The 22806-nt window shown below is 39.8% G+C and overlaps 1 long non-coding RNA gene across 1 annotated transcript in view; it reads left to right on the forward strand.

Annotated features, from left to right (window-relative positions):
• The first annotated feature begins 363 nt into the window (after window positions 1–363).
• The window catches only part of LOC139671571 (uncharacterized), a 47698-nt gene continuing 25255 nt past the window's right edge, over window positions 364–22806 (forward strand). The window contains exon 1 of the long non-coding RNA XR_011697752.1: window positions 364–531. This is a non-coding gene — a long non-coding RNA (uncharacterized lncRNA). The remainder of the gene's footprint in view (window positions 532–22806) is intronic.

The raw sequence follows: 22806 nt of genomic DNA on the forward strand, positions 1-22806 counted from the left end.
TAATAGAACTTAGTGAATATTACTATGAAGAATATGTACTATTAAGAAATTATTTGTTTGAATTAAAAGTCCATTTGTTTACTTCCAGGCACAAAAAAGTCAGTTCCATGCATGTTGTTCCCAGAAGGGACACACTCAGAGCAGAATGGGGTTGTTGTTAAAGAGGTAACATAATAATCTGGAGAAAAAGATAGTGTTTCATTCATGAGGCCACTAGAAAATCTAAAGCAGAGGAAGAAGACACTCTGCTTTCACCAACCGCAAAGCCTCCTCATGCCATACCATTCTCTTCCAATGGGTTGTGCTCTCGCTGGCACAGTGGAGAGGGAGATGCACATATGTCCTATCCCAGAGAAACTGGAGAACTGCTGAAAACAACAGGAAGTGGAGGAGAGGGAGGATGTGCCCACACAGCACGCTTCTGGCCTCATTTTGTATGGCAGGAGCATAGTTCCATGGGTGACAGAGAAATCAAAGAAGATTCCCCACTTTGCTCTGCAATAGGTTTCTCTGGTCTGCAGAAGAGATGTTGTAAGTCCCTCCTTGTGTTTCTGGGATACCTTAACCAACCTGAGATTGCAAGAAAAGAATTAAGAGTGACTCTCTGCTCTGGCACTGAAGCTGGGAGGAGGGTGCACACTTCATCCCACAAAATGCCATATTACTGGTGTGCAGGATCCATGCTGAGCCCTCCATGGAGCTCGGCATCTCCCAGGACTAGACTCAAGCTGGGAACAGAGGTCTCAGCACCTCTGGAGCTACTCAGCACCTGTCAGGATGACGTCCCATGTTCCTGCTGGGTAAGCAGCTTTGCAGCATGCTGTATCTGCATGCCAATAGCATGGATGCTTTCGTGTCTTGCAGCTGGCTGAGGCTACCAAAGCAAGCCATGCATATCCCCATTGTCATTCATCTCTTAACACTAAACTAAACATGCCAAGCAGTGAGTCAGTGAGGCAGATTGTAACAGGCAATGTTAAATGGATTGCATCTAGATTTTCCCTTTTCTGGGAAATTTTCAACAATCTAAAATTTGCTTTTAGATTAAGTAAAAAGTTATTTGTTACACATATAAAATATGCATATCCTTTTATGAACCAAAGTATCTTACTTTAGAACTTTTGCTTAGTCAGATATTCAAAAATAACAATTTAAAAATATTTTTCCTTCTAGATTTTTCAAATGTTTGGTTTGGAGTGTTATTTTTTTTGTTTTGTTTTGCAGAATTTTGACCTTTATTTTTGTATGTTTTTTACTGTTTTATACCAGACTGATATGATCATTGTTGCAGTAATGTATAAAATATCCATATTACTAATGCAATAGACAGTGTTTGAAGTGTTGGAAGCATAAAACAGTGAAGAAATGGGCTCAATACATGATGAAGCCCATGGTGCAGATATGCAGACTGGATGGAGGACTTGTACTTTGTGTTGTCATGGCATCAGGGAGGAGCTTGGAATGGAGTGGAAGTTGTGTGGTCTTGTTCTTCTATTTGATACCCAAATATGTTTTCTGCAAACCAAGTCCACCTCCTACCAACAAATATTCTGTATAGCATGAGTAAAAAGAATGGAACGTTTGATCACAGTCCCACCCTTGGCACTTTACACAGTAGTGGTAAATAAGGTATAAATAAGCCCGGGCTCCAGCAGCGCCTTGTGGGCGGCCCCGCCGGCAACCGCCCCCATAGCCGGGTCGGGCCAAGACAGGGGCTGTGACTCGGAGGGTTTTGTGGGAAGAGGAAACTTGGATAAGGAACGACTAAGGGAAAAATAACCAGGGTAGCCACACTAAGGGTATAACATTTAAACTGGGGAAGCATCCATCCGAAAGCCCCCATGGTCCTGATCCAGCCGCTGCATGCGCTCCCCAGGGTCCCGAACCGCTGCATCTTCGTCCACCCAACCAATCTCCTTGCAGTCCAAGTCAGTCCCCAGGAAGAAAAGGTCTGCAGTGTGTCCTGAAGCAGCTGTAAACCTCCCTCTCTCTCTCTCTCTCTCTGAAGCTCAGGGTGCCCAGAGATGAAGGGGGGAAGGCAAAGAGCAGAGCCAGAAAAGCTCTCACCAGCTAAGCAAGCAGTGACTCTTTTCCTGCAGCTGCCCAAAAACCTGACAGTCAAGCCAATATGTAGGAGAAAAACCTCTCCCACGCTCAGGTGCTGGGGTTCTGTTTCTCCCCTCCACCCCACCATTCAGTTGGAATCTGAAGTCATCAACGACTCCTTTGCCCTCAGTCCTGGGACTTCAATGCCCAAACCTTTGTGTTGGTAGGGTGAGAAAAATTCTCTGAGGGACTCCTTCCAGCACCACCTTCCTTTGTTTGAACCTTTAACACTATTCTGCAGTTAATGCTTTTATCACTGGCAATCCAAAGTTCAGTAAACTGTGCTATTTGTGAACCTGACTGGCTCTTTTGAATGTGACTGGACTCATAGTTAACAGACTTTTTGTTCATCTGATGTTAGGTCTATATAGTTGATTTTGTAACAGGGAGTGGACCAGTAGTCATAGAATAAGGGCAAACAGATCTTTAGAATGAGTAGTTCTCAAACTTCTCTACAGACTTTCAGACAGTTGAATCAGTAGACTATTTTTGGAATATTCTTGAAAGAAGATTGATAAAACATTGTGTTTAGTCTATCAAGAAGTCACTGCATGTGAAAACTATACTGGAGCCTTGATAAGAAACCAAGAAAGGCTGAAAGTGAGTATCAATCAAAACTGCTCCTAATGGTGTTGAATTTCCATTTTGACCCCTGGATAGAAGAAGTTATTTCTTGCCAATGCAAAATATGCATGTTCTTTTACAGAACAAAATAACCCATTTTTGTTGTGTCAAATTTTTTATTGTAACAGAAGGTAATTTGATATAAAAAAGACAGTAAAATGCCTCAAACCAATAGTAATAGCCCCAGAAGAAGTGAAAACAAAAGCCACAGCTGTTACACTATCTTTCTGTCTCATACTTCATTATGAAGAGTGCACATGGACTCATTGGAAAAGATAAATTAGTGCAATTCTTCAATGGGAAAATTTGTCGTGTATTTTTAAATAAGATTTCAAAAGAAATGTTCAAATTTTCAAAAATGTAATTTGCTCATTAACGATTTTTTAAAGAAATCAAAAATTTAAAAAATTTTGGAGTTTTCATTTAGGCTAAGTGAAAATGACTGAAAAATATATAGTAGTTTGATCCAGCTTGAAGAAGAAATCCTAATCCACTGTCTATTGCTCTCTGGGAATAATGGAGTTAATAAAATAGAATTAGTGGGATCCACTAATATTTTGGAACTTTTTTCTCCTTTATATTTTATATGTATGTTTTTATGTTTTTTTTTCCTCTTACTCTTGTTAGCACAAGAGCTGTATATTTAAAAATATAATTGGCATATAATGCAGTTAATTAAAAGATGACTTTTCATGAAAGATTTAAAATTGTTCTTTGGTACCTAAAAATTCAGCCAGTCACCTGCTGATATTACAGAACCAGCTATGAGTCCAGATCCTAGTGACTTCCATTTATGAGCGGTAACTAACACTTTTCAGTGATTCAAAAAGCACCCTTTATCTGTGGCAGTGATCTCATTACTTTTAAAACACTGTTCTTGAGTAATTTTTTTAAAATAGGCCTCCAAGACTGCATCATCAGCCCAAGCTCACAGCTGATTTCAAACTTGCTTCATCCATATTTGATTCAGTTTATTTTCACACAAATATCTCTATATATAGATATATAGATATATACACACATACATTTATATGACATTTCAGTCAACTTTCTGAGCATCTCACAGGAAAATATTTTGTCCTGCACCCCTCCTGGCACAGTCCCCTATATGACTCATGCCTGTTCCTGTTGTGAGATTTGGAGGGGAAGCCTTTGTTCCAGGTCATCAACTCATCAACGAGCAATTCCCCTGTAGAAGGTCTTGTATCTACATGAGATAATCACGAACACACCCACTAATACTGCAGTCCCAACTTAAGTCTTCCCATGTGGGAAGAGAAAAACCACAACAGAAACAACTAAACTTTTCTGCTGTAGCTTTACCTTCTTGATTAAAGAAAGCATGTTTACCCAGCAGTTACTTGGAGACTGTTTTACTTAACAAAGACCTCCATTCGGCCAGAGAAAGTCAGCCTAAGCCTTTTGTGAACTTTCTGTTTTCTGGTAGTCACTCAGGAATGTAGATTATAATTATTTTATCAATGCTATATTCAGACCTATATGAAAGGCTCAAAAAGAGATTTTCTGTAATGGCAAGACAAGGCAAATGGGAAATGGCCTGAGCTCTATCAAATGGGTGTGTGATGAAGCTGGCATGATTGGCCTTATTGTAATATGAGGACCCCCAGACACATCAAGATGAAGTGACTGGTCTGAAATACCTCAGCAAAGCAGGGACAGGACTCTGTCTCACCTGCTGCACTTGAAGATAACTTAAAGGTGGCATATGGAAATGCACTCACTTCTGCTATATCTTATTTTACTTTTATGGAGCTGAAGTGCCTGGGAATTTTTTGACAGTTAAGGCACACAGACCCACTTTACAATGCTTTTGATACACAGGTCTGTGTTTCATTGTATACTTTATGTTTTGATGTGTTTTGGAAATCTCAAATATCATCAGAATCCTTGTTGTTGCTGATAAAACTTGTATGCAGAATGGGCTTCTCCTGTCAAAGTTATTTCAGATTGCTAAGCATTCATTTCAGTACAAAAGAATTTCTCTTTATATTATCGACCCATCTGTCTGGATGTGAAGTTGAATGTTAGAACTTGATTTTGGCAGGATTATGCCAAAGGCAATTTTTCATTTTCTTCAGAATAGAGGGTTTTTACAACCTAGTCATTCAGCTTACTGCTGTTAGTGATTGTTGATAATAATAATCATGACGGTAACAATGTCATTTCTGAGTCGCTGAAAATGTAAAAATGTATGGGGCAAACCTAGGAACACCACTAGGAAGACAGCCTGGCAATAAAACTAGAAAAATTGAACATGATGCATGGAATGTATACAAGAAGAAGTAGGCTGAAATAAGAATGTTTAGAGCAATGCAATTGTAAAATTACTCACTTTGAGATGGTGTCTGTCTTTTCTTTCAAACATTTGAAGTCGACAGCAACAGAAAAATGCTCAGATTTATTAGTACCCTGGGTAGTAGTCACCTGCTACTTTTTGAAGTAGTTAACATCTCCCAGCTGCCTTCTTATTCTCGCAATTTGGGTTAAAATTTTCCTTTTATTTATAATGAACAGCCAGTGAATTTTGTCTTCTGATGAAGCCAAGTTCACTGACTCATTTTATATTTTCTTATCTCTAAAATAAAATATCTGTACATATTTGTTTTCAAACAGCTTTTAGCCATTATAGCCTATTAAACAAAAAATAACCTACAATTTATATTATATTGCAAATATTTCAATGTTATTATATCTTTAATTATTTGTTTCATTTTTTTTACATGTTACGTGAAAGATATTTAGTGTTGTCTGATTATATTTATGAAATTTAAATAATTCCAAAGGCTTATATCACAGAAACTAAAAAAACCCCAACAAAACAAGCAAAAAAATCCCATCCAACCCCCCCGCCCCCAAAAACCCAACCCCAAACCCAAAAAATCCAGTGAAGTCCATGCGAGGGAGGTTAAACTTAGGTTTTGAGAAGAGTAGAGTAGTTAAACCAATGTGGATAAATAAAACTCAGTAATAATGTTTGAAACATGGTCTATATTTTACTGTTTGGATGAAGTTTTTCAGTGCTTAAAGGGTATAACACTAAAATTAATTTGAAACATTTGATTTTACTGTGTATTTTTTAACTAAAAGAGCATTAAAAATCTCATGACCTATCCTACTTACAGATAATGAAGAGAACATCTGTGCTGGGGCAAAGAAGAATCATAATCCTAGATTTGATGGAGAAAGTGTCAAAGAAGCAAGAAAATAATAATCTAGGAGCTATAAGAGCAATATAGAGCTACCCAGGACCAATGCTGTGACAAGTGGAGGCTCAACTTCAAACAACATTTCTAAAAGCTCTTACCAAGACTTCACAGGCTTGTGAAGTCACATCCAAGCATCTAAGTGGCCTGATTTTGAAACATATCAAGGAGCACCAGATTAGTGCTGCTAAAATCAGGCCTGTGAATTAGCAAACCCTGTTAGATAACAGCATCATAGCATCTCTTCCAAGGAAGATGATTTTAGAAGTCTAATTTAGCAGCCAGTAAAAAAACCAAAGCAGCACAACAAACCAACAAGCAGAAAATCTTGGCTTAGAAACATAAAGCATGAGCCCCTACACTTATATCAGTTATAGGTTAATTTGATTTAGATAGTGCCAAGTAAGATATCACTTTAAGCAGGTTTGGCTTCAGATAAGCAAGTGGAAGAGAAGAAACTTGCCTGGGCAAAAAGGGCAAACCTATAAAACTATCTCTGGAGTCCTTCTTTACTCTTCCAGTATTCCTCTCTCAGCTGACTTGCTAATCCTTTTTTCTTGGGCTTTAGGAACACTTTCACTGACTTCCAGTGTTATGAAAATGGGGGGTACTTAGTACAGTTTTGCAGCTTGTTCTCTCAACTAAAATGAATAATCTATACTGACATTGAACATTTCTACAATGTGGATGTTAGAAAGACAAAGGTACGTGTGTTTGGCTTTTTGATAACAGTTTCAGCTAAAAATTCCCATCTAATTTCAAAAAAAGCCATTTTCTGAACGGTGGTGTTGCCTCACTGCAGAAGTTTTGTCTTAAGCAAAGGATGTGAAAGGACACATTTAATTTAAGAACTGGAAAAGTAAACAGCAAGGATAAAATCTGTGTATAAGCTTGAGAATCTCATCATTCATGACAGGATAATTTGGATTTCTTCAGGTCAGCATTCATATATCAATCCTTGTATGTGTAATTCAAGTCCATATTCAGGCCCTAAATAAGCCAGGAATGTATGTATAAACTCACACAAACAAATTCACCATCTCTAAATATATTGTACTAAAGCATCCATGGATTCGAAATCTTGAGCAATGTTATATTGTTATTCAGTCTTACTTCATTCAGTACCCAAAGACAAGTAATCCCTTGCAGCATAGTGCTCTCAACCTAGTTCTACTCTCAACTTTTCTCCACTCTTGCCAAGAGAACATGACTGAATGTCACATTCACCTTGATTCAAACAAAGTCCTGGTTTTCTGGATAACTGTGTTATCTCAGACTCCCTGATGTGTTTCCTTCCCCCTGAAAAATGCCCAGTAGGATGGGCAGATGAGAGACAGACAGACAAGGCTGCTCTTACTCCAGCTCTCACTGAAGTGGAGCTAGAGGAGACGTAGCAGGAATTTTTCTGCGTGACGCTCCTTACAATGCCTTCACATGTGGTGGGAGGAGAGTTAATCCTTCAACCACCCCTTCTTCCTGGGAAGAAAGGAGGGACAGATGAGAGAAAGGAAAGCGGGGCTTTTCTTTCTAGCCCTTAGAGCCTGTACTCTAATGGAGTATGCTTGAAGGTGGTTGCAGAGGCCCCAGTGCAGCCTTTGGGTAGCAATGGCTATTTCTAGATGCTGCTGCAGGGCATGGTCACCAATCTTCATCTGCTGCCTTTGCTGATGCTCAAGGAGCATTTGCACTTCCACAGCACTAACAAATCAGCTGTCATGGCACTACTGGGAGTGTGATTGCTTCTTTTTGACTGACTATATAATCCAAGTAAGTGAGTTGCACACAAAGCATGCAATTTCTTGTCTAATCTGACTACTCAGGCAGTGACTGCTGTGTGAATTGCATGACTAATAGCAAAAGATATTCTGAATCCAGCCTTATTCACACATGAACTGGGTCCCTGAAGAAGCAGCCATTTGCTTGGAGCTTTTTTTGCATCTTAGTCATCACTACATTGGTAATGACTTCAGGTGCTGCTCTGCCCCTCCAAATTATTTTGGTGCATGGATAACCTTGTCTTTTATTTTCAAGGCATACTTTTGTGGTGTAGCCTGCATCTTGGGGTTGAGGCACAATAAGAAAATGGAAATCATATGCTTCAGCAGTCGTTATTATAGAATCACCATTGGCAACAGTAATCAGTAGGTCAAAATCATCTCTCTAATACAGTGCTTTATTAAAATTTAACAGTTAGACATGAAAATCACTAAGTAAAATTAAAATTATTTTCTTTTTCCTTTGAAGAGAGGGAGCCGTGGTATTACAATACTCTATGACCAACAGAAAATATTGAATTACTAAGTAGTGATCCCTGTTCTCTCAATTTCAATGACCAGTTTTGATGAAATGATCACAAATTTCCACATTACCCACAAAAACGCTTTAAGATGTCAGGTTTTTAATTGTTTTCTTATTGAAGAAGCCACGCTCGGGCTTGAGCCTGAAATATGTGTCTTAGACATTTTCCATAATGTAGTACTTTTGTTTTACATTTTATTTACAAAACATATTACACATCAAATTCTGTAGTACAATGGGATTTTTATTTTCTGCTTTTATATGAGCACTAGTAATGTAGGCATCTGAATTGTTTTTATGTTTCTGGCAAAGCCTTTAAAGCATTATGTCTGGCAGAGGATCTTTGTATGTTCTGTGGTTGTACACTGAACTCGAGAAGATGTCTTAATAGAAATACTAAGTGGAGATAATGGCATAAAAAGGTATCACATCACTAGCTGTAGACATCAGACCAGAGTTCCCTCTAGCTTAACAGCTTGAGTTTGAGTGACCAACTGCAGTTGCTTAGTGTGGTAGCCAAGTTCAGAAAGGAGCTCATGGAAGAGAGTCATTGGTGGTCAGGAACTTCATGAGCTGGAAATTACATCCATATGGCTATGCCTAACAGTATTTGATGCACCTTTCTTCATGGATTTAACACTTTTATACCACCAAAACACCCTCTGGCAATGAGTTCCTCAGATTTAGTTAGGTGCAAAGAGAAAAAGTCCTTCCTTCTGTTGTTTTAAACATGAGAACTGATTATTTCACTGAATGCACTCTGTGATGAGAAGCAGCAAGTAGTTGTTCATTAGTCACCTTCTCCAGGTCATGTACTGGCATCTTACTGAATGATGGCTCCTTACACAACAAAATAAAGAGCATACCTTCTAAGAATGAATGCTAAACTTCTCTTTTAATCAAGAGTCAGCCTTCCCTTTAAATAACAGTCATTATGCACCATTAAGGATTAACATGGTGCATTGCTGGAAATAAAGATCAGCTTGTTTTATCTCTCCAGTTGTTCTGGATTGTCTTTCATCTCTGGGAAGTGACTGACCCAGAGATTATTGAATTAATGGAAAAGGATGTCTGAGTTCACTGAACTTTGGAATAGATCCCATGAGGGGAAATCTACTTCTGTAAGTGCAATGGGTTTCCCTAATTTATGTAATCACGTAGAGCAAGAAGTACCTCCACAGAAGGCAGGTATACAGATCCATGAACTCAGAGTCCTAAATTATGTGAATCATGTTTTTAATTTATTCTCCTGACCCACATGTGTTTGAACACCAGAAGACCTGAAATGGTCTCATTTCCTAGGCCTTGGAAATGCTTTGCTGAAAAGCAGATGGTAGAGATTTCTCACATCCCTCAGTCCAAGAAATAAATCCCCTAGAGCCTAAAGGGGATCACCAGAGACTGATCAGCATTTAGTAAGCTGTGTGTCTATTATTGTTTTCCTGTGCTCTGTGGATCAGCTTTCCTTTATATTCCTTGAAAGCCTAGGTTCATATCACTTGCCTAAAGTAAGCCTCACAAATAGATGTATAGTCAATAGAGTGTCACTGCTCAAGACAGCTCAAAGGTAAGCCCCCAGAGATGTCTCTTTCTGACTATACAGAAAGTTGCAGTGGCTGTACTTCTAACATGATCCTCTTTGGTCTTGTGTGGGGCAGGCACTTAGGCAGGTGGGATTTATCCATGCCTAAATTCTAAACTGTGTGTGAACTGAAGATGTGGCCAACACTTGTGCTGGCCGCTTGATGATGGACAGGCTCACAGTATGTTTTACTCCATTGTTCCTGTGTCAGCTTCTGTTGCAATCAGGCCCATGGACATCTCAGACAACTTGCTGAAGAACATCTAGACTGGGCTGGGTACCTATTACAAGTCTAATTAGAAGGAAGCAATTACTGAGATTACATGTATAACTGAGATTATGTGCAAGCAAAATATCCAGTTTGGCATTTATTGAAGCTTCTCTTTTACAATACTTCTTACAAAAATATTTGTCTATTAATTTCCATTCATTGTGTATACAATGTAGAGATTTAGAGTTGTTATGGAGTGCTGCATTTTATCCACAAGATCAACCTGTTTCTGTTTCTTCTTGAATCTCAAGAGACTAATTTTCTCATTTGGTCACTGTAACACAGAGGAAAGGCATTGACCCTCTGCAAAGTTTCAGATCCTAGTGCTCCCCAATTTAATTAATGCATCTTTTACTATACCTATGAAAACTTCCTGCTCTCTGTTGTCTACTCTCAGTTTTCACAGACACCATCCCCAAAGCAGCTGCAGCTCCCAATGTGCATGGTGATTAAAGCCTTGCCTCTGAGCATGGGGGGGAGCCAATAGGACTGCAAAAACTGAAGGCAGGTCCTCACTTCCTGTGTGTGATATCTAAAGGACACATGACAATTTTTAGGTCATGCTTGGTTTAAATAACTTGAACATATATCAGAAAATCTAGGGAAATAGGTATTCTCCATCTTGACTAATCTCAAGAGGTTTTATTTATTTATTTATTTTTAATTTTCTGTGTTATTTTCCCCCTTTTGGTGGTTTATGTGGGAAAATTACCTCTAGAAAATCTTTTTAAACCAGCATATATATATTTCTTTTCCCCCCAGTTTTGTTTGCATGGTATTTTGGCTAAAATGTTTCAAACCTGAGCCATGCAAATCTAAAAGTGACTATTTTTCATTGATGCCTGCTACAGAGGCCCAGTGGCAGGATGTACACAGGGACTAGTGCTGACCCCCGTAGCATCTTAGGGGGTATCAAAGGGACCTCCCACAGGGTGGACCTTGTCACTGTGGTAGATCCTTTCCTGGTACCCACAGTGGGGGATCTTCCTTCTCCAGACCTCTACAATGCTCCCCTCTTCCCCAGCTTTCCCTTCTGGTGTCATTTCTGAGAGCTGCCTTGATGCTATGGAAGACACAGCTTATTTCAGGTGCTAATTCTGATCAGTTGGTATATCTAATGCGTGTATGAAATATGACAGAAAGGTTGAACACACATTGAAAAATTAATGACTATGGTGGGAATATATAAATATTTTCCATCTCCCAAATGGTGTTGAGATACCTGTGCAACTTCAGATGATATTGTCTGCCATTTTGCTGAATTCACAGTCATTCCTTCCTTGCCTTTCCTCTACATCCGTTTCTCAGCTAGGGATGCACTGAACTTTGACCTTGAGAGAGAGCTGCCTCTTGTATTAAGTTTAGGAAAAAACCACATGCCACTGACCTACAGATTTCCATCACTGAGTTTCTAAGAAACTTTTAAACCATTTTGGTTTCTTTTAGACAAAGACAAAAGGTGAGAAGGTGAAGCCAACAACAAAAAATCCCCAAACAACACAGGTGTTAAGAACAAAGATAAATCCTCAATTATTGGATTTCACACTGGTGTTTTGTTCTGTAAAAAGTAAATCATTGGCAGCAGTTTATGCCTTTATGACTGTGATGCATAAAGGATGTTGTCAGAAGAAGCAAAGATTAAACATTAAAAATGTCTCAGTCCCTGCTAGACATAAAGCTGATGCCTCACAAACTGAATAAAAAAAGAGAGAGAAAAAGGAAGAGTTGTCATGATATTTGCAAGTTATCTATTTGGTTTCTCAAGAGTCTGACAGTGCACATATAATTAGACAGGGAATGAGGGAATAAGAGTGTTGAAAATGGAGAGGTGTGGCTTTATAGTGCACTGAGTACTGGCATACACCTAAGACAGCCAGTCACTCAGGAAGCTGATAAACAGTTTCTCTACACCACATCCAAAGTGATAAGCTGAACTCCAGCAAGGCAGGATGCTTCATCCACTGATTTAGCCAGGTACCTGAATAGTGCGGGTCTGCCAAACTAGTTTTGGAAATGTGTATGAAACCCAAGGGTATTTCAGCAAAGCACTGACTTCAAGTTGACTGGGAGAGTGCAGCTCCAGGAAGCAATGCAGAGGATTCTGTCTGTTAGGCAAGGATATGCCACTCTGCTAACAATATATATACTTTTTGCCCTCTCACCTTTGGACTATAATTGGACTAATAACTGTGTCTATTTTTTTTTGTTAGTTAATGGCAAGCCTCTTATCACAGAATTGAAAGGGTTCTTACAGATGATCTGGTTCCACCCCTTCTTGATATGGGACCTTCCATGAGACCAGGTAACTGAAATCCTCATCCAACTTGGCACTGTACACTTCTAAGGATGGGGCAGCCACAACCCCTCTGGGCAACCCGTTCCAGTGCCTTTCCACCCTCACAGTAAAGAATTTCTTATATAGTCAATCTAAACCTCCCCTCTTCTGGTTTAAAGCCATTCCCCTTTGTCCTATCAATGTATGTCCTTGTAAAACAGTCCCTCTTCATCATTCCAGTGCCTTTAGGTACTGGAAGGCTGCTATAAGGTGTTCCTTGGAGCCTTCTCTTCTCCAGGCAGAACAACCCCAAATCTCTCAGCCTGTCTTCACAGGAGAGGTGCTTCATCCCTCTGATCATCTTTGTGACCTCCTCTGGTCTTGCTCCAACATGTCCATGTCCTTCTTATGCTGAGGGCCCCAAAGGTGGATGTAGCACTCCAGGCTGAGGTCTGACAAGAGCAGAGCAGAGGGGCAGAATTGTTTCCTTTGACCTGCTGGTCACACTTCTTTTGATGCAGTCCAGGCTGTGGTTAGATTTCTGGGCAGCAAGTGTACATTGCCAGCTCATGTTGAACATCTCATCAACTAACAGCCTCATGTCCTCTTCAGACTGCTTTCAATCCATTCCCTGCCCTAACTGTGTTTGTGCTTGCCCAGACCCATGGTGCAGGACCTTGCACTTGCTTTGTCACACATGGTGAGGTTTGTACAGGCCCACCTCTCAATCCTGTCATAGTCCCTCTGACTAGCATCCCTTCTCTCCAGTGTGTCACCACAGTTTAGTGTCATCAACAAACTTGCTGAGGGTGCACTCAGTCCCACTGTCCATGCTGCCAACGAGAATTTTACACAGTGCTAGTCTCTTCCACTCCTGAGTAATGCCATTCATCACTGATCACACAGACATCAAGCTGTTGACCACAATTTTTTGATTTGTGACCATTCAGCCTATTCATTATTGACTAATTGACCACCCATCTAATCCATGTCTCTTCAGTTTAAAGACACGGATGTCATGCAGAACAATGTTGAATGCTTTACACAAGTCCAGGTAGATTACATCAGTTGCTCTTTCCTTATCCCAACCGAATGTTGTACTCCTGTCATAGAAGGCCACCAAATTTTTCGGGTATGGTTTACCCTTAGTGAAGCCATGTTGGCTGTTATCAATCATCTTCTTATTTTCCATTTGCCTCAGCATAGTTTCCAGGAGCAACTGGTCCATGATCTTGCCGGGCACTGAGGTAAGACTGACGGACCTGTAGTTCTTTGGGTCTTTCTTGTTTCCATTGTTTCTTTTTCCCATCAGTGGGAATTTCACTGGACTGCCACAGCCTTTCAAACATGATCGTTAGTGGCTTAGCCACTTCCTTGTTCAGTTCCCTTAGGACCTGCAGATGCATTTCAAGTCCCATAGATTTGTAGACCTTCAGGTTCCTTAGTTGTTCTTGTACTTGATCTTCTCCTACAGCTGGCAGTTCTTCATTCTCTCAGTTCTTGTCTTTGCCTTATGTGACTTGAGTGGTGCAGATGGAGCACTTGCTGATGAAGGCTGAGGCAAAAAATCCTTGAGCACCTTCTCCTCCTTCATATCTCAGGTAACCAGATCTCCCATTTCCTTCTGGAGAGGACCAACATTTTTGCTAGTCTTTCTTGTATTGCTGACTTACCTATAGAAACTTCTCTTATTGCCTTTAAGTCCCTGGCCAGATTTAATTCTCTCAGAGCTTCAGCTCTACTAGCCTGATCCTTGGCTGCTGGGACAATTTCTCTATATTTATCCCTGGTTACCTGTCCTTGTGTTCACCCTCTGTAGGCTTCCTTTTTGCGTTTGAGTTTGTCCAGGAAGTCCTTGTTCATCTACACAGGCCCCCTGGTGTTTTTGCTTGATTTCCTCTTCGCTGGGATGCATTGCTCCTGAACATGGAGGAGGTGATCCTTGAAGATAGGCCATCTTTCTTGGGCCTCTTTTCACTTCATTCCCTGGTACCCTACCAAGCACATGGCTGAAGAGGCCGAAGTCTGCTCTCCTGAAGTCCAGGCTAACGAGCTTGCTGTGCACTCTTCTCACTGCCCCAAGGATTTCAAATGGCACCATTTTGTGGTTACTGCAGCCAAACTTCCCCCAGAGCTTCACACTCCCCACCAGCCCCTTCTTGCTGGTGAGAATAAGGTCCAGCATAGCACGTCTCCTCATTGGCTCCTCTGTCAGAGAAGGAAGTTACCATCAGTGCATTTCAGAAACCTCATGGATGTCTGTGTTGTCCCTCCAACAGATATTCTGATGGCTGAAGTGCACCTATGAGGACCAGGGCTTGTGAACATGAGGCTGCTCATATCTGTCTAAAGAGACCCTCATCTTCTCAGTCTTCCTGGTCCTGTGGTCTGTAGAAGATGCCCACTATAAAGTCATCTGTCCATGCCCTCCTTTTAACCCTGATCCATAAGCTCTCATTCAGCTCCTAATCTGTCCCCAGGCAGAACTCCATACACTCCTGCTGGTCGCTGACTTAGAGGGCCACACTGCCTCCTTGCCTTCCCTATCTGTCCTTCCTAAAGAGCCTGGGTCCTTGCATTCCAACACTCAAGTCACAGAAGCTGTCTCACCTCTGTCTCTGTGATGCAAATAAGACCACAGCCTTCAGGCATGTGCGTGTCTTTAACTTCTCTTTTTCATTCTATGGGAAAGAGAATTTGGGTTTAGTCACATTCATAAAAATCACAGTGTTGTATACTTGTTTTGTTCATAAAAATCACAGTGTTATATACTTGTTTGATATTAGTGGCAATGGTATTAATAATAGTAACGCCAATGGGAAATCATAGAATAACAGCAACCTGAATTTATAGGGATCCACAAAGGTCATTGAGTCCAAGTCCTGGCCCTGGAAATAAGAAAACATTTGTGTGGTATAGGATATATATAAAAAATAGAATCTTTCTTTAAAATAAATATTTTTTTTATCCCTCCAAAAAATTGCTCAGGTATTTCAGAGCTGAAAACAACAGCAAAAACCCCCAACAACCCAGAAATGTAAAGAATCTAAAAACCCCCCAGCTATTAGAATAAAGGAATGATTAATGTTTTGGATAATGGGACTAGGTGTCTATAATATGCTTGTAGGACAACTTTGTATATTATGAATACTATTGGTTCCCTCTGTGTAAGATACATGATATTCTAAAATAACTTAATAGTATTTTGCTTAACAGTTGTCAAAACAGCTAAAAGAAAGGTAATTAGTCAACCTCACTCTACTGGTACAACTGGATTTAGGAAGCTGCTGAGAAAAGCAGTGACACAGTTGGTAGTCTGGTATGGAAATTGCTAAGAAAACAAAAAGCAGACTGTCATTCTCTTTAGTAAACACAGCTTTTTCCACTTACACCAAATCCATAGATTAGAGGTTGGGAACAGTTTTTCTAAGAATCCTGTTAAAATTCAATCACGATTTATGAATAAAAAGCCAGTACTACAAAAACAAACCTTAGCAAACCCAGGTCCCACTATGGACACTATTTCTGCTGTACTTTGCTGTTGATCACCAGAAATGGCTGGAAAATATTACCTGATGCATATATACCTCTTGCCACAATCTCAGAGTTTCTCATTTTTGGGAAAAAAATTAACATTTTACCATCAAGCTGAAAGGATTTGAGGAAAGGTCACCAAAACCTTCAAATTTTTCTAAATCACTTCAAATTTTATTCCTTGCCTCAAAAAGGTATACAGTGCAGGTTCAACCAGTTTTTGAATAGGAGGAATCTATCCATAAAAGTTTGAGGAATCTGCAAATAAGTAATTAGTGGTGGCTGCTGTGAGCTGAGTTTGCACTTTATACTTCTTCCTGGGGAATAAAGGTACCACCTTCATGAAAGGTGGCACTTGGATAGTGTCTGCACAGACATAGGAAGTAAAACTAGAGAGTTGGACCACCATCACCAATGGAAGAACATTCCTGAATCCTGGTTTCTCTGTGATTTCCCGGATGCTTCTCCTGGTCCTCCTGCCCCAGCTGCTGCAAATAGTGCTTGTACAGAGAGCAGTACCAATGAATCCTCTCCCTGTGTTTGTCACTGTTGCCTTTCATTAACCTACCACACCAATTTCCTCTCAAGCACCTTTCCTTTGGGGTGTGGTTTTAAGAGCAGTGGTTGGCACAGTAAACTCCCCCTCCCCTTGTCCTGCTGGGTTAGGTTGCTGCTCCAGAGGAAGCAGTTCATATGTTTTAAGGCTAGAGGGGACAATTAAAATAATTTTACTTGTCATGCATTAGAGACAGAGTACATAATTCAGAATATACCTGGTCCTGACTTAAGGCTTTTGCATACTGGAGATTCCATTGCTCCCCCTGGTTATTTGTTTAATATTTATTTTATTTCCATCAAAAATTTGGACTCCATTTACAACTTGTATTTCTCTAGTATACAGATTCAATATTTGGAGTCTTGCTTAGTTTACTGATGTTAAAGAGTACTCTAATGCCAAAATTTTCTACTCATGTACATAATTATGGCCCATGAAAATACCTGTGGATGTCTGTGCTCCCAGTCAGAAGTGATAACACCAGCACGAGGCACAACTCACTGCTCCTTCTAGAAGAAGTCACAGACTACAAGATGTTTTCCTCAGTCTCTGTTTACAAAAGCAGTCTCCATCTTTTAATCAAGAGCTCCCTATTCTCCTTCTCTTTGTGTCTAAAATATGCAATTAGATGTAAATACATAATACATCCTACCAACAACAGACTTTGAGAGGAGAGAAGAGAAAGAGGTGGGCAATTCAGTCAAAAACTTGTAACTAGCTGTCACTGCAACAGTGATTGATGAAGGGATGTTAGACTCTGTATCCAAACACTACTGTGCTATTGTGATTTTACCCACCATAAATCCCATGCACACCAGGCCACAGTCTGCTTGGCTCACCCTTCTCCTTTCATCATGCAATCATTCACTGGAAAAGCAATCCCTCAGAGAGACTCCTTTTCCCAGAAGGAAATAACTGGAAAGGCAATATGCGTATCTGAGGAGGAGAAGGGGTTTATATGTCTTCTTTCACCACCTAAACTGAATCCATCATTAAGGCTGGAAACTCCATCTATAGGAGCATAAGATTTATGGCTTAAGAGGAAAAGAGTGGTCCCAAATCACTCTTAAAATCGTTGGGGTAAAAGTGCAGTAGTGAATAATGATAAAAATAAACCTTACTATTTCTTTGAGGAAAGGATATTTTGCCCAGTCTATATATGCCTTTCTCACTCACAGAAGGGTATACACGTATTTTAAATACAAAATCTGTGTAACTTGCTTTCCAGGACAAAAAAAAGGAAACAAAGATGGAAGAAAACAGTGGGGTCCCCCTGGCTAGTGTGGAGGAATTTTGAGTTCATTTAACTTAATGCACCTAACTTGGGTAAATCAAATAGAAACACTATCTCCCTGTGCAGTCAGTGGAGAGGAAGTCACCTATAGAAGCTGAATCAGTGTCCAAGATCTCAATTACTTACTGGAGATACTTATCTCCTCCCAGTGACTACAAAGGGAGCGCACAGTGATGACATTTAGCAAGTCAGAGCATCAGCTGAAGCCCTACGGGGACCTGGCTTTCCATCCCTCCAAAGAAATATACTGTACAGAGATTTCTCCACTTATAGAAGTTATTCTGCATGGTGTGATGACAGAAACAGTTTTATGACTTAAGTGAGCTGGATAGCAGGTCCAATTCTAAACCTTGCCTTTTAGATTTTTAAATCAGTTCTTCAGCAGCTTTTGCAGTGACCTTGCAGCACTAGATTACCATTTTGGCTAAATTCAAAGCAAATACATAAACAAACTGCACTTAGTTGCCAGGTAGTTTGTAATATAGGCTGTTTACATGCCATATAAGCTGTAAATTGATTGCCATGTCATCCTCAGAATTTTTTAAGCACTTAAGCACAGAGGTAAAACTGACTCCTAAAAAGAGAAAAGGATGATTCTGTGGTTAGGATGTACTTGTGGCTCATTCCCTCTCCTGTCACCCTTCCTCTGTGACACAGGGTCAGGAATCTAGTCACAATTCAGCTTCATTAAATGGAAAATACTGTCATTTTCTAGAGCAGCTGTTAGAAATCACACTGGAGATGAGCACTATCACGGTGCAACTCGACCAGGTACAAGATCAATTGTTCATCCTTGAAAGTATTTTCACTCAAAGGTTTTGCTTGGGGAACTCAGGCCTCCAAGCAGTTTATATAACTGCAGAAGCTCTTTCTCCTTTGCAGCTTTTTTCATCTTTCACTTCATCACTTTATAGCTCTAATTCATCAAGCAGGACATATAAACTTCCAGAGATAAATGAATACCATACATTCCATCAGGCTCATGGTCTATGGTCATTTCAGTGCCTTAAACAAGTGATTGTGTCAAAGTTTTGACAACTGGCTAGAAAAGAAGCCTCAAGGCTTGTGCTCTATTTAGTTTGGTTACCAGCCCACTTTTGCATAGCTTGCAAAACGAGCTCTGGTGTCTATGTTGCAGCTGAATTTATGAGATTCTACAGAGGTATGAGAAGATAAAAGAAAATCTATCCTGTCATTTGCAGATTAGAAATTCAGCCAACAAGAAGGCATTCATGCCACAAACTTGGAAATTATTCATACAGTCCACACCAATGGCAGCTGAATGATTTTTGGTTTAGAAACCATATGTGAGTTGAAATATGCTGATTTTGAGCATGCTTTGAGACATGGACAAGAGAAAGATGAATCACTCTTGAGAGCTGGCATAATTCAAACTGCCTCAGCCAGTGTCAGTATTCACTGAGCCTGAGGGACAGCTGAGCTCCGCGGTGAGAGGAAAGGAGTCTGCATGGCAATTTTGCAGTGGTATGCAAGGCAAAGGAAGTTTGAAAGAGTTGTGCCTGCAATTCCTGCATGTCTGGTTGCCACAGCTACATGTCTTGCAAGGTTATGTCAGTAGTCTGCAGACACCCTGAAGATATACAGGTGACTGAGGGCATGGCATTGCACTGGAGTCCTCTGTTAGGAAGGTTACCTTCACTAGGTACTGCACAGCAGAATTCCTTTGGGTTGCATTGTGGTTTCATATGGCAAGAGTTAAAGCACTGATTCTCTCTACAAATCACAATCCTGCTTTTCCTCCTCATACGAGGAGTCCCATGGAGCCAGACGAACAAGTTGGGCTTGTTGGTTACATGTATATTGGTCTTTGAACTGAATTCTACCTTCAGTTACACTTATGAGTTAGAGTTAAGTCTTGTCCTTCCCTGAAACTAGCTGGGAAGATTGATTGCTGTTGCAGAGAAAAGATATGGCTTTTTTCACTCACTTCAGAGTTCCAAGAGAATTTTCCTAGTGCAACATCAAAGAGACAAGTGAAACAAGTTATTATTACTATAATAATTTAGTCATCCTTGCTTTCTGAAGACTAATCTATTAAAAAAGAAAAAATTCTAACACGACTTCTCTAATAAGGTATTCTTTGATAAGAATTGTGCTACAACTTTACGTAGCCCTGATGCATTCTATTCAGAAGTCTAAGGAAGCTTAAGAAGCATTTATCTGATTTACTGACTTTGTAATTTTAAATGTAAAGAAATAAAATGTGAACAGAACTTTTCCGCAAGAGATAGAGGAGGTTTTCTTCCAGTTGGGAGAAATTTAAATTAACAAGGCTAAGAAGACAGGCAAAGGAGTCTGCTGCAAACATTGTGATTTTGCTTGTTTTCCCTAAAGAAAAGACTTTTGTTAGTTTCTGAAATAAATGTTTGTGAAAAAATATTTGACAGAGAAAGCTACACTAGCAATAATTTTGTCTTACAAGAGCAGAGGAAATTTGTGAAGTAAGAAGCAACAGTTCATGTAGAAACTTAGTTTTAATAAGATCAAATTTTGCCCTGCCGTGTTTTGAAACTATCTGGAAGAGCCTGTTGCCTTCCACAAAGAACGAACACAGCTAAAATTACTAACGCAATGACTCTACTTAGCAAACAACTTAATACCTGCAGACTTTCTAACTGGGTGTGGAGGTGTAATTTGCTCTTCTGGATATTTCTGCTTGGATGGGTGCCAATGTAAACTCCCAAGCCAAGTCACTCTGATTTAAAAACCATTTTCTGAAGCTATTGGTTCCCATGAACGCCTAATATCTATTTAATAACTGGAGATTCAGATACAATTGAAGCACTTCATGTGGAGGTTTTCTCTGAGTAGAATTCATAAAAGCAGAAGAACACATAAATACCTTTGCTGTGCACCTTGGTCCTTTTAGGTTAATAAAGAGAAATATTTGAAAATATCTGTTTATATGTATTAGATCAAGTACAAACATCTGCCTTTTTTATTATGAAAGTTATATTCTACTTCTAATATCTTTTCTCAGGTGTTTTTTCTAATTTTAACTGGGGAAAATCTCTGTGATGAATTCCAGCCACTTTTACATTACCAGAAGAATATTGTGCATAATTTTTTGTACGTGCAGCAACCAGATTTAAAGCTAAAACTTTCTATTTTTGACTAAGAGAACAGGTACATTTCTCTTTACTATTTTTTAAAATACTCTTGAGTATCTTTAACCTGTGTGCTCTGAAAAGGCTGCATTGCACAATTGCAATTGCCTTTTTTCCCTAGACCAAATGAACTTCCACTCGTCAAATCCACATCACAATTCCAAAAACCAGCCCCATATTAGTTACCCTGAAGAAAACTAACTCCACTCCACTCAGCACAGTGGTATACTTTCATCTGTCATCAGGAACAGGTGAAATTTTAACTTAAAAATATGAGGATTTAAACCAGTCATTAGAAAAGCTTTTAAGCAGCAACTATTTAGACAAACTTGCTTATCACTCAGATAGATCTGAATGGTCTGTAAAGTATTTATGGCTTATCTAGTCATAGCTGAGGTAAAAGCTCAAGATAGAAATCAGGAAAACAGATTTCTGAAAGTTTTTCTCTTTAGAGAGAAGGGAGTAGAAGAAGGAGTAGAGAGCTGGGCTTCCCTCCTTTGTGTGACACTCCACAGAGATGAGTGGATATAGAGGTACGACACAGACAAGTTGCACCTGAAAAAGGGTGCACAGAAAGGACTATGTTCTAGTGATTGACTAGTGATTCCTTTGTCTGGCACAGTCCAGTTAATACACTCTGTTATACACTGTTACACTCAGGGTTATTCTACAAGTCTAGGCTGATTTCAGAAACAGAAGGAAGTCACAGGCCTCATATCCACTCAGTTAAATTTTGTCCTTTATTATACATTTTTTTTCTCCTTGATATATTTATTTTTATCCTACTGATCATTCAGAATGGCAGGTCACTAATACTTGCCATTAGCTGAGGGAATGCCACTCAGCTATTGCAGCTTTCTTTGAGATACACTCCAATATGTTTTCTTCACATCTCAGTCTACAAGCACGTCTGGAGGGCAAAGTGGCCAAGGTGAAAACAAAACCACAGCTATAATACTGACCACACCAGCAATGAACTAACTCTGCCTTGGCAGAGCTGGGGCCAGAGGTAATACAGTGGATTTCTGACAGATGCCTTTTTTGCCAGAGAGAACTGATAAAATTTTTTTTTGGAGTGAAATCCCATAGAAGCTGCATCAGAAACTCCCCAGCACAAATAACAGGCTGCCAGTACCAGTGTCATCTGTGCTAATATTGCAGATGTTATGGGAGCACAATACTCTCAGTAGCAACTATCCTGATTTTGCTGAAGTTATATGTGCATTGGTACAGAGTTGTTAGTTAGTCTTCCCAGCTTATCTGTTAACACAGGGAATGTTTGCTGTAGGAACTAAAAATAATGAGGGTAAATTCCAATACTAAAATTAAGCAGAAAAAAACTGTTTTGAAATGTTGCCCTCTGGGATTAGAATAGACTAGTTTGGCCAGGTTTGGGAAGCGTTACAAGATGGAGAATATGAAAATGTGGTGAATCTCAGTTCCAGTGTTAGAGAAAAGGCATTTTTCAGATCTCATCACTGAGAGATGTAACACTGAGCAAGACAGAGACAAACCCTCTAAAGGATTTCAATGTGGAAAAAAACGTGACAAGCAGGTAAGCAAAGGATTATTCAAGCTATTTCAATGGATTTAAGGCATGTATTCTCCGAACTGCCTTTTTTTTTTTCTAATTAAATAGTGTGTGCTTTGTGGTACTGGGTGGCTGCTGGGTGCTTCTGAGAGAGCAGCACATTGGGAGAGGTGCAGGAAAGCCAGGCCACTCTCTCCAGCTGAATGAAACCCAAATGCAGAACACTGGTCTGAAGGTTTCTGCTCCAGGAACCTGACAACCAGAGGCCTGTGCTATAGAGACAGTCCTGTTGGACTGGAAAATATGCTCTGCATATCAGAACATGGCAAAGGAAGAACGTAGGGCTAGTTTGCAACATTTAGGTATAGCCATTACTAAGGAGT

The sequence above is a fragment of the Pithys albifrons genome, chromosome 4, assembly GCF_047495875.1.
Source record: "Pithys albifrons albifrons isolate INPA30051 chromosome 4, PitAlb_v1, whole genome shotgun sequence".
Classification (NCBI taxonomy): domain Eukaryota; kingdom Metazoa; phylum Chordata; class Aves; order Passeriformes; family Thamnophilidae; genus Pithys; species Pithys albifrons.